Below are 15425 nucleotides of genomic sequence, written 5' to 3'. Positions count from 1 at the left end.
CCAACCAACCAAAAAAAAAAAAAAAAAAAATCCCCCCCCCAAAAAAAAAAAAAAAAAAAAAAAAAAAAAAAAAAAAAAAACTGTAAAAGCTTTTCATTTGTTAGGAAAAAAAGCAAGAATTTAAGCCATTCATCTGGAAGGAAAAGATGAAACAGAAGAATGAACACTCCTTTTCTAGGTTTTAAACTGGTAAAACATTTGGTTGGTTTGTTTTGGTTCAAGAAAAATAAATCTGGAATCAGGTTTGGTTCAATTTCTAGTTTGCTTCCAAGCTTCGCTTACTTTTTCAATTTATTACAGATATGACTGAAAGCATACACATGGGCACTTTTTGTCCTAATTATTGATACACAAATACACAGGCTATATTTTGAAATAGCAAAGGCAACCCAAATGATATAAAATATGACCTTTCAAATTAAAGTGCCAGATTATGAAACAATAAAAGAGAAATAAATAAAAGAGTAGCTCTCTCTATTGCTCTGAATTTTTCTAGGTATGACAAACTAGACACTGTGAAGATGCCTGGAGTGGACCAGAGAGGAGACCCACTCCTAGCAAGGAGAAAGAAAAGAATGCTCAGGGGCTCCCAACAGGAGGTTGAAGTGAGATAGGGTCAGTCTCTGCTCCCAGGTAAAAAGGAACAAGAAGAAATTTTATGCTCATAAGGTTTCTGTGGTGACAAGAGTGACTGTGTGAGTTTGTGTAGGTGACTTCATATACAAGAGTCATGAAAAAAAAAACCTCTCCACCATTTGGGGTAAAGAATGGGGAGGAGGAAGCTGGGATAAAGTAACTGAACCCAGAGCTACAGGAACATCAACACCTAGTGGTATTTATTAGTAGGAAACCCTGCATCAAAAGCACTTCCATATAATTTAAATGAACCTGCAAGTTTTCAGTAATATTAAACAGCTTCTCTGCTTTTCCCTTTTTGGGAGTTACTTCAGGGTCAGAATCAAAACAGGCTTTTATTTATTTCTAGAGCACAGGTAACAAACAAACTTCATCAAATCCCATAAATCCCAAACCAACAACTTTAACTTCAATGTTTTTTACTTTTTCATATTTTAGTTCTACTCCTTCTACTAGAGTTACTGAATCAGAATTGCCTTTTACTATTTTTCTACCATAAATGCCAAGAAAAAAAAAAAAGAAGAATTAGAAACAGCTGGAAATAATAATAAGAAGGAATAGCACTGGCTATTCTAGCAGAATTGTTCACTCTGCATTTCAAGAAGGGAAACACAGGCAAATGCTTTGTTTCATGCAAAATGCAAAGCCATCCTTTAAGCTGGGAAGTACATGGATGAGTGATTCCCTCTCTCATTCATGCTTCTCTGACTCAGATTCTTTCCAAAGTCCAGTTTCCACTGCCTTAAAGTCACACACAAAAATTCCTGCTGGTTTCGCTGGACCTGAGTACTACAACAAGATTACACTTCCCACTTGAATTTGGGACCAAGGAAATGAAATTCCAAAGCATGACCTTGAACCCACATATTGTACATAATAGAGAAACACCTGGATCCAAACCAACTGGGAAGTTGGTTTGGATTTTTTTTTTTTTTAATAACTTTATATGTGTTTCTGAAATGAAGTTTAACTCACCCTATGAAAGCAAAATATAATAAAAGTCTCATAAATTATTTAATGCTGGACATATATATTGGCTCCAGCTACACAAAAAAAAAACATCCCCAAACCCTGCCAGGCTGTGAGACAAGAGTCTTATGGCACAATATGTTCTTGTTCATTAGTTTTCAAAAACTACATTAACCTTTTACACTCTCATTATGTTGTGATTTGTCTTATTTCCTAGGATTACAAGGAGTGACACAATTGGATTTTGCCACATCTCCTGTCCACTCTTTCAAAAGTATTCAGCATCATTACAGATTAAATGACACAATAACATGGTCAGTATTTCATTTGCTGCTTCACAGCTGTTAGAAGGTGTTTCTCTGATCTCAAACACAAGAGGGGCAGCCAGATCTCTCTAGTGCCTCTTGGGTGCAGGTTATTCCAACATACGTGGAGCATAACTAAAGCATACATAAATTATCTGCTTTCCTCTCACTTGGACCCTATGCAATCTTTCACTGAAAGAAAACAGTTGGTAACTATTTTCAAGGATTTTTTTTTTAAGCTGGATTTCAATATTTTTTTCCAAAAAATATAACAAAGAGGTACTTAGATAGGTTCATACCAATGTTTCATCTAGAATATCAGCTCATCTCTGCAACGGAAATACAAAATGAATGTACTTGAAAAACAGTGGTCATGGTATGGGCTACGTTTGCTCTGGTGAGCTGAACCACAGCCAGGCAGTTCTAGTCTGGAACTAACAGGTGTGACCTTGCACTTACAGAGCTGCACAGACTCCTGCCCCTCATCTCTGAAGTGACAAATAGGTCAGAACTCCCCAAACTGTAAAATTTCCCAAAGTACATGAATATTTCATAAACGTCCATGACACAGAAGTATTAATAACCCTGGAGATAAGAAAGGTAAAGCAAAGGCTCCTTAGTATGCTATTAGAATAAACAGATTATTAAATTACAACTTTTCAATGCATCTTCTGGGTGCATTTCCCCTATCCATTCTAAGATAAAATAGGGATTCTAGAATATCTTTACAAGTATTCATACACATAGGAACCCACCCATCCATGGAATATTCCTTGTGGTTATCACTGTAATAATGTGACATGTTGCACTAAATCAGTACTTTTGTGCTCCATCTTGCAGACTTTACTGATATGGCGTGACAGTTCCAGCACCTCTTAAATAGCCTTCTAATCTTTTTTCATTTTGAACCACACATGAAAATTTAATTACGTGTGATTCTTCCATCAAAGTTGTCCTAATCTGCTACAGCCAATAATATAATATTGTAAAAGGAAAAACCATTAAATTTTACGAGATGGGTATTCAGGCAACCATTTTTTTCCTGTAAGATATTTAATCATTATCTTAAAGTCATATAGCTATTTGAAACTACAGCAGAAAGCAGCCCCATCTTGTAGAATCACAGTGTTAACAAAAATGCAGAGGTTAAAATAGGAGCTGATTGTGTAATCATCCAACCTTGTGAGGATTTGCTGCCACAGAAAACAGATTAGCAGGAAATTTAGAAACTGGTCTGTTTGGAAAACTCCTTTTTATTATAGCACTTTCTCTTTAATAAGCATCCTGAAACATTTCTCTTAAATGAAGAAAATACAGAAAGCACTGTCTACAGAAGTCTCCATTTTTGTTTTGAACCTTTCACTTTTGAAATGGATATTTCAACAAATACAGCCACTTTTAGGAAAATACAGCAATAAATTAGATTAGGGAGTTCTGATAATGATTTTCATATCCTGATCAAAGCCAATGTGAAGTGTTAGACGACCAGGATCTCTAGCAGATACCAAAAAAATTGCATTACCAAAGATAACTGGGCACGAGCACATTCTCACATGCTTATGTGTTCTTTCACATGAGTCTTTGCAGGAATTACAACACTGATATCAGGGACAGGGTTAGTACTGCCACATTGTCACACTCTGCTTTCCTGCAGTAAGGACAGAACACCTTTTCTCATTATGTCAGGCAAATATAAGAAAGTGTAGAGACTTGATATTTCCACGAAAATTTAAAAAAATTGAATGTTAACTCTATGCAGCAAGTAGATTTGCATGAGTTCAATAAAACAAATTGTCAATCAAAAAAAAAAAAAAAAAAAACCAAAAAACAAACCAACCAAAAAAACCCACCAACCAACAATGAAAAAAAGAAATCAAACCTCTAATAATTCTAGGAGTTTCTTACCATGCTGTAGGAATTTTCATACAAGAAGAACACTGACTATGATCTGCTCTACTTTTTATTAATATGCAAAGTATGTGAGATTGACTTGCTCCTCTCTCTCTGAAAAGAGAAGGACACTGGGTAAAGAATTCCTCTTAGAGTCACCCTACAGCCTATTTTAGGAAGTCTGGACAAAGTTATTTTATATGAAATTACACTAAGAGAAACAGAGCAATTACATATCAAAACAAAATATGAAGCAAAGTCCAGCAGGGAAATAAAATCAAGTTACTCATTTGTGTAGTAAAACCTGGCCTTCCTGTAGTGCTAATGCTCTAATGTTTCTTCTTGATAGTAAAAGCATCCCAAATCAGTGATGAGAACACAAGAACACAATTTTCATTAGCTTTTACTTTTTAGAAAGTTTTATACTAACATATCAAGTGGAAAATAATTCATTTTTCTAAAACCAGTCATAAGTTTTTCATATCAAAAATGATGACTCAAACCAAAATGCTTTCAACACCCCTGGTTAGTCATCAGGCCCCTTCCATAATATCTTATGCTATCAAGAACAGTTTCAAACATTTCATTCCAGAATATCAGTGACAGATTAGAGTGTCAGAGCCATCTCAAACACCAGATTTTACACATTTCCAATATCCTTCAATAATGAATTAACTTTTTGCTTAATGACTAAAAGTTTAATTAATTTACCGAAAACAGGCACAACTAACCATTCCTTTAATTAAGAAAAACCATTAAAATCCACAATTACCTTTGAAACTGTAAGAAGTTTAAATGTTACATTATTTTATAAATGCTTATCTTTAATCAAGTTTATGAAAAATGACATAGCATTAAGTTTAAAATGACAGAAGTTATTTCAGGATTTCTTTTATGTCATGAACTTAGTATTTTACCTCTCCTTTTATATTTCCCAAGAGACATGCATCCAAGATTAATACCATTAATTAAAAGCAGGCACTATTTACTAGCCACAAGTTTGGGTGGTTTTGTTTGTTTTTCTTTTTCCCAAAGGTTCTTTTTCGTATGCAGGAATGAGAGGGGGGAGGATTGCAACTCACTTGCACATATATAAAAAAATTAAAATTAAGCATGTTCACGTGGACAAAGCTTATTTCACTTTTTATGAACACATTAAAACCACTCATGGACACAAGGATACACGTCACATCCTTCAGTTTTCATTAGTAACTCAGATTTCATGTTCTGTAATTTGCCTCTTCCCTTTCCCAGATTCCTGAATTTTCTTCTAACACCAAAAAACAAACCAACCAAAAAAAAACAAAAACAAAACAAAAAAAAAAAAAAAAAAAAAAAAAAACAACAAACAAAAAAAAAAAAGTGTTCTTGTTGAGTAGGCATATTAAAGACATGAGTTTAGTATTACATCCCCTACCTTGAGGTCACTGTTTGCCAATTTGCTGACATGTCAGAGTAAGATGTAGCACTGGTTCTACTGAAGTTGTAGTGTAAACACAAGCAGGTGAAATTGTACAGAAGCCAAAGACTTTAAACCATAAGGGTTTTCTAAGAGTATAAACACAATAATTTTGTCCTACTAAGTACTGTGAAAAATCCTGCTATCTTCCAGTTACACTTGAGCAGCACAGCTACTGCTCTGTTAATGAGAAACAGAACTGTTTCCCGTGAAGGTTGAAAACAGCTGAGAAACCCCTCAAACTGGGGAAGGTCCAGCAACCTACTGGACTGGTGGCTCCAGCAGCAGTAGCTGATAGCACCCTTCAGCACAGTGAGACACTCAACACTTCAAGAACATGAGTGAAAAAATGTCATCTGAGGTCACTCTTGAACCCTGGTCTGACATAAAGAGCTTGGGGGTGGTGTGAAAAATGTCCTCGTTTGCTAGTCCTGGTAGCACTATTTAAAAAACTAAAGACTATTTTTTTTTTGTCCAACTTTCAAGTGTTCAGAGAGACATTGCCAAAAAAAAATGTCAGAAGTTTGTCAAGAATACTACTGGTTAAAAGAATCGTGAGGGAGTAATTTATTTTTGAGAAATAAAAAAAAAACTAAGTGCCTATCACTTACAGAATGTGAGATGCTTCATCTGTTAAAATATAATGTGAAGAAAAAGCCAAAGAAAAAAATTTCTTTGAAAATGCTACTCATTAGTGTTCCCTGAACTGTACATACAAGCCCCCTGAACTGCTGTCAAAAATCATCAGAAACGACCTGGAAAATGAAGCAAAAGTGAGATTACAAAGTTAGTTATGGCTACTTAATTATATTTAGTGTCAGTACAGTTAAGGGCTAGCTACAAAACATAAAAGAAAGTTCCCACATTTCCAGATGAGTCAGCATTCACATGGCAGAGGATAATCACTGCAGATGAATGCTCCAGTTTAGTCAGGCATCAGGGAAATATATTCAGCATGGAGGAGCCTGAGTTTGATCGAATAGATGCCCAGTCTTTGACGAAAGAAAGCAATTTCTGGTGTTGGGATCTGTAAGCAAAGCACAGAGGACAAGAGAGGAGCTGCTTCTGTGGCAGCCTGCACGAGCCAGTACACAGCCACAGGCTGGATGCAGGGAGCCTTGGTTTTCTCTGCATCTCAAGAGGATGTACCTACAGAAAAAATATAAAAAAAGGGAAACAACTACAGTGTGAAGAATAACAAATATTCCTGTGAATCTTAAACCTGGAAAACAGATCATGAGATAGAGTCAACTAGCAGTCAACTCAAGTCACGAATGGCAAGGAGGAGGACAGCAACTGTTGAGTCCATCCTTCAGCATAAGAATCAGGGGCATTATATGAAACCACAAAAAAAAAAAAAAAAAAAAGGTTGAAAGCCAGAGGTGGAGTTCTTCACACACTGGAGAGCTCAGCTGTACCCTGACTAGCTAGCCAGTATTATTGCATTTCACACATCTTTAAAAGGCATCTGAAGATGTTCTACGAAAAAGAATCCAGGTCTTGAACTTCCTGAGCTGTAGACTGATAGAGATAGTGAGAAAATTCAGTTGTTTTTTTTTTTTTTTACCAGCTTACAGTACAACACTAGAAGCGGGACAGTATGGCAGATGAGTCTGAGGCCTGACCTAGTATTCTCTGTGCCTCTTTAATAATCCCAAAAATACTCAAAAGTGAAACCAAAGTAATAATAATAATGTTAATAATTGCTATGGATTAATTTATTCATAAGATGTATTGTTGCATAAACATTCAGCAATCTGAAATTGTGAAATGCCTCAGCATGCAAGCAGGCATTGAAAACCTCCTAAGATTCAGATCAGCCAAATTCTTTGACACAGTGAGGCTGCAATAAGCAGATTTCTTTTCCTATGGCAATCCTCATAATCTAGTGCAATCTCAAGTGCTAGCTCAGAGATCAACGGAAGCATCGGGGGTTTTTTTTAATATTTCAGTAAAAGGCAAACTTTTAGAAAGCAACAGCAAACCACAACTGTGCAGATGTCTAAAATTAACAGTATAAACTCAGGAATTGAGTCAGTCTTTTCTTTTTCCTCCCTATAAAGAATAATGCAATGTTATAAATTTAAATCCATTTGGAGCTGTTTCTTTACCAAAAGATCTGTATCTGCATGAGTTCCATAGGTTGCCATGCTATTTTGTTGGATTAATGACAAAAACCTCATGCATGTATAATCAGGGTAATGTGGTAGCACATTTCAGTTTCTACAGGTCATTTATAATTTATGCAATTTGTTCCCTCCTTTTTAATGGCAACATTTTTCATCCAAAGTTGTGCTTCCCTCAGCTGCAAAATGAAGAGCCATTCATTTAATGTATGCAGATGGAAAACAGAAAAAAGGTCAGACAAATTACAGTCTTGTATTTGCAAGAAAAGTAGAATTCTACAGCCTTCCTAGAGAAAGCACTCAGAAGTACACCTCAAAATACTGCTTAGAACTGCAGCAAAAAGATTTGTGAAAATTTTTACCCTATCATTATGTTGAAATAACTTGAAAAATAGTGCCACTTTCTTATATGGATTCCAGTGTCTGTTCTGCTTATTTTGCAGTGACTATGGTCTGAAAAGATAAAAACAAAAATACCAAAGCCACATTCAAGGTCAAAAACAACACAAACACAAAAAAAAAAATTAAGGACCTAAAACTCAAAATTAGGTGTATTGTACAATTATGAAGCATATTTTGCATATTATATTTTTAAGACAGTCTAACTAAAGAGCAATAAAAACTTCTAAAAGGCCAAATTAACTTATGAATGACCAAATATTTTCCTTCTTTAAAGGCTAGTTCAATATCACTGAAATAAACTAAATAAATACTAAATACTAAAATACTAAATACTAAGTTCCATTTTTATATTTACATCCAGACAAAATACTTTTACTGATTTTATGCTCAATCTGGATATTATTAAAGAGGATCAATACCAGATTTTTTGGTTTTATTTCAAATAAATTTTAATGGCTTTGTCAGAGCTGTCAGTCGGTCAAGAAAATTACCTGGATACATATTTGACATATTAACACATTAGTAATGTGAAGGAAGGGATATGTGTTTCCCTAAAGCATTGTAAATGGAACCCAATCATTTCTATTTCACTAAAAAACATCCCAAAAACTCTAGTCATAGATTTATCCATAAGAATACACAAGAGATAGACTTTCTCCCCCACACTAAATAGAGCACAACTTTTCAAAGTTGCAAAGCCAATTGTAAGTCTTCCCACTTGACTCCTCATTCAGTGGAACATACTGGAAGGATTACAGGACAAATCTCTGTCCTCATTTAGAGCCAAGTTTCTCAGTCACCTTGCAGAGAGCATTGTTACTAATATAGTTTTGTTATCTGTTTGCAATGGATTGGCTTTCAGAAATCCAGGGGTTTGATTATGTTTAATGACCTTCTCAAAGAAAGGCGTATATATGCCTTCAGTCAAAAGTTTGGGGTTTTTTTAAATATATCCTGTTCAATTCCAAGGAGATAGAGAAACAAAGACAAAAAACCCCCCAAAAATATAATGAAAGAACAACCTTTATTAGAACACAAGTTTCTGCTCTTTGTTTTTAGAACAGAATGTATTCTGAAGTTTATGAAGTTTAGGAAAAGGGTATCTCTACTGGATCTATACTTTAAAGAAAGTTAAACAGTAAAATGAGCTAAAAAGACAGTAGAATTTACATATTTATTAGCATAGCACTACTGAGAACTCGTCAGCAAAACTGCTTGTGTCAAAATCTTGGATACCATGCTTTTAAATTTCACTGGTTGCATTTAATGTTCAAGAATTGTGACTTTTTGGATTACAGCACTTAAGTGGCAGTGTATCCAATGGTAAAGTGACTTTATTTGAAGTTCAAAGCTGCACTTCTGGGCTCACAGAATTCTATTAAACTAGAAGTCAAACAATATTTTCATAATGAAAAAACAGCTTCTGCAAATTCCTCACCATGACTTTGAAATTATTTCTTTTCATGAAAAAGTGCATTTCAGCTCAATTTTCTAAGTGATTCAGGTGAACAGAAGCAGAAGAAAAAAATATCAACAGTATTCAAGAATTTCTAGGATTAATTAACTCAATAGACACCTGGACTCTGGAAGGCAATTCACAAAAACGTCATCAAGGCCATGTAACACTGTGGTTTGCTACTCCAAAAAAAAAAAAAAAAAAAAAAAAAAAAAAAAAAAAAAAAAGAAATATATATATGGGGAATGAATCAAATTCCATTTCTGCTTTCTTCAGAATAGCAGTTTAAAATAGAATTGCCCATGTATCAGGTGAGGGTAGTGATTCTTACCACCATTATCTCTGGTGTTCAGTCATAAAATTATGGTGCAATAAGTTCCTAAGTAGTCCTCCTGTTGTATTTATTTTTTATGAAAAAGATTCACATTCAGTTAGCTTGACTATATGTGTCTTTCTCATGTTTAACATATTCATTTTCCAAAGATTGTGTAAGCTAAAATCTCTGGGAACTTAAGAATGCATCTCAGCAAGCACCTCTCCTTTTGAATATTTTAAAGATCTTTCCATTGTCATGTACAGAATTTTGTTTTCTGTTGTTCTGTTAAAAAATTCATGACATTATGCTTTGTTTAGAGAAGGGCAAGAGCAGCTAATTCAAATGGATTGAACCCTGCCTATCCATTATCTCTTATTCATAAATGGGGTGCCATACTGAGGTTTCTTTCTATTACCTTGCTACTATGTAATTGCAGAATGTGGTATGAAACATGGGCTTTTTCCTTTCAAAACAAGTGTAATTGAGACATAAAATGGGTCCTTGAGAGAAGAGGAGGCCTGTGTTGCAATGGCTGGGTCTGAGGGGATCCTGGCTTTCCAGTTCTCCAGATTCAAAGGATCAGCAGAGTCATTAACACTGCTACCAGGCTGCAAGCAGATAACATATTCTGTGAAAAAGTTCATCTCTTGCAGAGTATAATGCACGTATTCTGGACTTCAAGATAAAAAATGTGTAGCAGGCTGATGGAGGGAATGCCAGCAATCATTTTCTTCGCCCTGAGCAGAACGGTTGAAGTATCAGGAGGAGTAATTCTGAAGCTGAGCTCTAATGGGCCCCATACTACAGGGGTAGCTGGACTGGCAACACTGTGCCAGAGAAATCTGGACATATATAAAACTGAGCTCTCAGGTCTTTCTCTCCAGAGGGGAAAAGTAGATTGAAAGCAACTAAAACAAGAACAGACAGATGTGGAAGTCAGGAGTGTCAAAGAGCAGGGAACTCTTCCTCCTACAAAAAGTCTCTGTGCTTTCTTGAAATGGCAAAACATCTTTAATTCAACAACAAACTGATAGCATGCAAAGAAACTATGACAATTGATCTGATCTGAGTGATTGATGTTTGGATCTGCAGAGTGAGATCCATGGCTGATTAAATATTCATGATGTTATTTGTAGGTTGCATTGAGCGTCTTAGCAATAAAATCAATTAATTAACTATATTAATAAGGATACACAATTGTTAACAGGGTAAATGCCATTTGAGACAATATTACAGTAGCAAAACACGTGACCTTTCAGAGCAGTAGTTAAAGGACTGGGGACTTTTTAAGTCCCCTTTTATTACATCTTAATTCCTGAGATTTAGTTTTATATATAGTATGTTATTTTCAACGGAAACCATGACCAGACCTTTAAACTTAAAAATAACATGTATTTGTCCATGTACAGTATTTTATAAATGTCTGTCAATCTCTTTTGTGAATCATGCCTTTTTACCATATTTTATTAGGCCTCTCATCTACATTTTCCCTCACAAAATATGCTAAAATTTTGTTCATTTTTGAGTGGCTTAGCATGATTTTTGCCTTCCTACTCTTTGTATCACTTAAGAGGATGAACATGGGCATTAAACACATTGTTTGAGCTCATTGTGGATCAAACTGTGTGCCCTATGCATATTGGAAATTTAGGTCACCTCACTGCCAGGAGTCCCAAGGGGCCTTTGGGACAGCTGTAAAATACCACTTCCAGCAGAAGGAAAGTCTGGGAAAAGGGCTGCCAGAAAAGCTGAGTGGGAAACTGCTGCACAAATCTTGTCCTAGTAAGTGCCAACTCTTTTCTCTGCCTCCTGCAGAAGAAGAAGCACAAAGTGGCCATGTTGGAAAGATAAAGATATTTCACTCCCTTGGAGCATATCCTGAGAAACTTTTGCCCAATCATCCAGCATTCTTAACAATTGTTGCGACGAACTCTCCGTGTGTGGAGACACGAGGCTTGACTCTATTTTAGAAGGCTGATTTATTATGTTAAATATTATATTAAAATACTACATTAAAACTATACTAAAAGAACAGAGAGATCAGAAAGCTACAACAAGAATAGAACAGAATAGAATAACAAAATCCTGTGACTGCTCACAGCCTTGGCACAGGTGGCTGTGATTGGTCATCAATGGAAAACAATCCACATGGACCAATCACGGATGCACCTGTTGCATTCCACAGCAGCAGATAGTAATTGTTTACCTTTCTCTCCTGAGGCACCTCAGCTTCTCAGGAGAGGAAAAATCCCAGCAAAGGATTTTTCATAATATCATAGCTACAAACAATTATTTCAGTGCTCTTCAAAGACAAACTCCTCAGCTTTCCTGGCTTTTGTATTATTGCTATGCTAATAAACACAGACATGTACCACAGGAATTATTTTTGAGACTAAGCAGAAGAGTAGCCCAAAAGTATGATTAGAAGGACAGTGTTAGTAAATGAAGCTGACACAGTGCTGAGAACTCAGATTCACCTGCAAGGAACTAACATTCAAGAGTTTCTATTGTCACCAGTGGGGCAGTTTCAAAACAAAATCCCATACAATTTTATCATGATTTTCAGAACTTGTCCCTAATTTCCAAGTATTATTTTTATGAAGTTCATTTAATGCATGCATGTATATAAAATATAAATTAGTCAAATGATTTTCCATTGTCTGAGTGCACACATATGGTAGAGAAGTGAAATTATTTTATTACTACCATTGGCCAGCTAGATGGTAAACTCTTCTGATGGTAATTCACTGCTCTACCCATACCATTGCTACTCTGATTTTGATTATGCCTGAAATTGGCTTTTTTTTTCTTTTTTTTTTTTTTTTGTAAATATTTATGATGTTCCTGACATTCACAACCTGGGCTGATTGAGGTGGATATTTGAATGCAGATTTTTAAACTGTAAAGTTAAGCATAAAATAAAAATCAGTTACTTCTTTCTAATTGGTCTAGTGTAAAAGTCTCATTAAGCCTGGGCAGTGAATCAGAGTTCTTTCCACATCAGTTCTTGGGTTTTGCTTTCTTTGCTTTTTTCATGAGGAAAGAAAAAGAAGAAAGAAGATGCTTAGCAGTTCATTAATAGAATTAAATTACTAACACATTTTAGTTTGAATAAGTAACTATAATTCTAATCTCTATTTTTCTACAGGTTACTAATGCTTTCTTTTTGAATAAAGGTGAAGAAAAATTAAAACTGAAGTATTTGTTTACTATAAAAGTACAGTCACTACTTTGGAAATATAGGTACTTTGCAATATAATTGTCCCTGTGTTACCAAAGAGTTTCAGGCTTGGGTTTTTGGGTGTTTATTTGGTTTTTTTGGTCAGTTGGGTGTGGGTGGGGGGGACGGAGGGAGGTGTGTGTTTGTTTTCCTTAAGACTTAGAAATTAGTTGGGGCTTTGAATATTCCTTGATTGTTGATTTCTTATTTGTTCAGCACTGATCTTCAGAAAACACATGTTATTTTTTTAGTATGCTCCCCTAGGGAGCAATTTCTAGGAGTTAAAATCACACTGAAAAAAGAACCTTGTTATCCAGTCATTGAAGTTATGCGACATCCCAGAGTTACCCAGCTGCTCACAAAAAGTTGTCAGTAAGAGTGCTCTAAAATGTATATTAAGTGTTTCAACATGAAAGATTTCAATGTAAAAAGTTTGGTTTATATTCACCATCACATCTAAAGAATGAAAAATATACATAAGTTATCATGATTTCTTGCATGTGTTGCCAGTTGGCTAAGGAGGAATTATGATGGATAGGCATCAGCTCTTGTACTGTCATATTTTCATCATTTATCTTGTCAAGCATTATAAGTTTAGACAGGGAATATTTGTTTTATCTTCAAAAAATATGTATTTAGTAACACAGAGGACAAAGCTAGATGTTTCATTCTCTCAGGAAATTAGAGAGGCTTGTGACTGTCTTTGTTTTGTTTAGACAAATGTCTCACTAGTGTTGTTGTTTTATTAACTAATTATGTTACAACTAAGGGACCACTTGTCTAAATAACATGAGTTGGGGTTTCTCGGGTGATTTTAAATACATCACAACCTGAATTTATTAAATTTTTACTACTTATACTAAAAGCTTCTAGTTACTTAGTAGTGGCATGGTTTTACTGTCTTTCTTGCTTTATAGTTCTTTTGCTTCTTTCCCTTACAAAATGTCATGATTTGAAATCATTATCTCTTGGAATCACTCTGCCATGGCATCCTGGAAAACGATTATCAGGGCAAATTAATTTAGCAGGACACAAAAGATTTCTGGACAGATTTCCTGGGCTGCAATACTGGGTTAGGATGAGACAATGCTAATTCAGCTCCATTCTGTCACTAACTAATGCCCTGGGCCCCAGCCAAATCACAGGGTCTACAGCTTGTGATGTTCTTCTCAACAAACAGCTTTGCTATCAAAGGGACTTAATTTCACATATGCAAACTTTATATAGAGGAAAGTTGAATATTCAGTTAACTGTATTTCTGATGGAGTGAGCATATTTTTTGATCTACCAGTGGGGTCAGAACATTTTAACAGATCACGGAATTTGGCATAGCACACCTTTTCTAACTGCATTGCAGGCATTTCCTAGATCTGTACTTTCAGAAAAAGTCTCAAATCTTGCTTTAGCAGCTATGTCATCATAACATTTGCCTTTCTTCCACACCATGAGTTACCAAGGCAATTTTATTTTTATTGACAGATCTAAAGACAGAGTGCTTGCAAAAGAAGAGTAGCCGTCAACTGCCTGATTTGACTCATCACTCATTTTGCAGTATTTTCCACTAAAGAATAAGAAACCATCGGGCATCCTGCACCACATCTTGATAGACTTCAACAAAATTTGACACTAACTTTTTATGTTTAAAAAAAATGAATGTATAATTTTACCAGGACTCAAGCATATTATTTAAAGAGAACACAAACATCGTTTACATTTGGAGATTATTTATCACATTATGCACCTTGCAATGTTAGGCTTTTCCATATCTATGTAGTTATTTCATGGCTTACATTTAAGCACAGAACAGCCCCAGTGGCTTTCAGGGCACTAACCACCGTGTTTGAAATTAAATACCTGTTCACATCTTTGCAAAACTTTATATTAACCCATCTTATCGTCTGCCAGCTTTTGAGACAGTCACAAGCAGTCTGTGAATTTGTGTGTGCATAAAAATATAGATCTGCCTGGAGGGCCCAGGATTTGTTTCCTCTACTTAAAAAAGCTGGAGGTTGCTTCTCTTTTTACAACTGCTCAAAACTTCAGAATTTATAAGGGCTAACTTCCAACTGCTTTTCTAAAAATGTGAATCACCTGTTAACTACTGCAGTTCACAATCACTTCCAGATTCAAACACAGAGCATTTAGATCATCTTTGAATTTGTCTAGCTCTCCTCCTAAGGGTACTATGACCATTTAGAAATATAAGTTAACTTTATAATGATCAATCCTTAAACACTGCATAATAAGCTACAGACAAAAATTTCTATTTACATTATTTTTAATTTTTAATTGACATATATTTTACCCTGATAAATGTTGCAATATATGCTGACAATGCTACAGGTCTGAGAAAAACACTGTTATAATTTTGCTATTATCCTTAGTCTTTGACTCATTCTATGAACCTTGGTTATGTTTTCAATTTCCATCTATTTAACATAAACTAGAAAGGTATTAAAGCTTGAAATAACACAAAAAATATAATAAATACTTTAATTATTTTATTGTGTAGTTATCTCAGAATGTTTTATCAAGTTAATTAAATACAGTGAAGACAAAATGCAAACAATTATTTAGCTTCCTAAAGAGAGAGGAGATAAGAAATCTGAACTGGCTTTTTATACTAACTGAAATCAGAACATAAGA

The sequence above is a fragment of the Pyrgilauda ruficollis genome, unplaced genomic scaffold, assembly GCF_017590135.1.
Source record: "Pyrgilauda ruficollis isolate IOZ18807 unplaced genomic scaffold, ASM1759013v1 scaffold50, whole genome shotgun sequence".
NCBI lineage: Eukaryota > Metazoa > Chordata > Aves > Passeriformes > Passeridae > Pyrgilauda > Pyrgilauda ruficollis.
The sequence above is the reverse complement of the archived record's forward strand: the minus strand, read 5'-3'. Positions refer to the sequence as shown.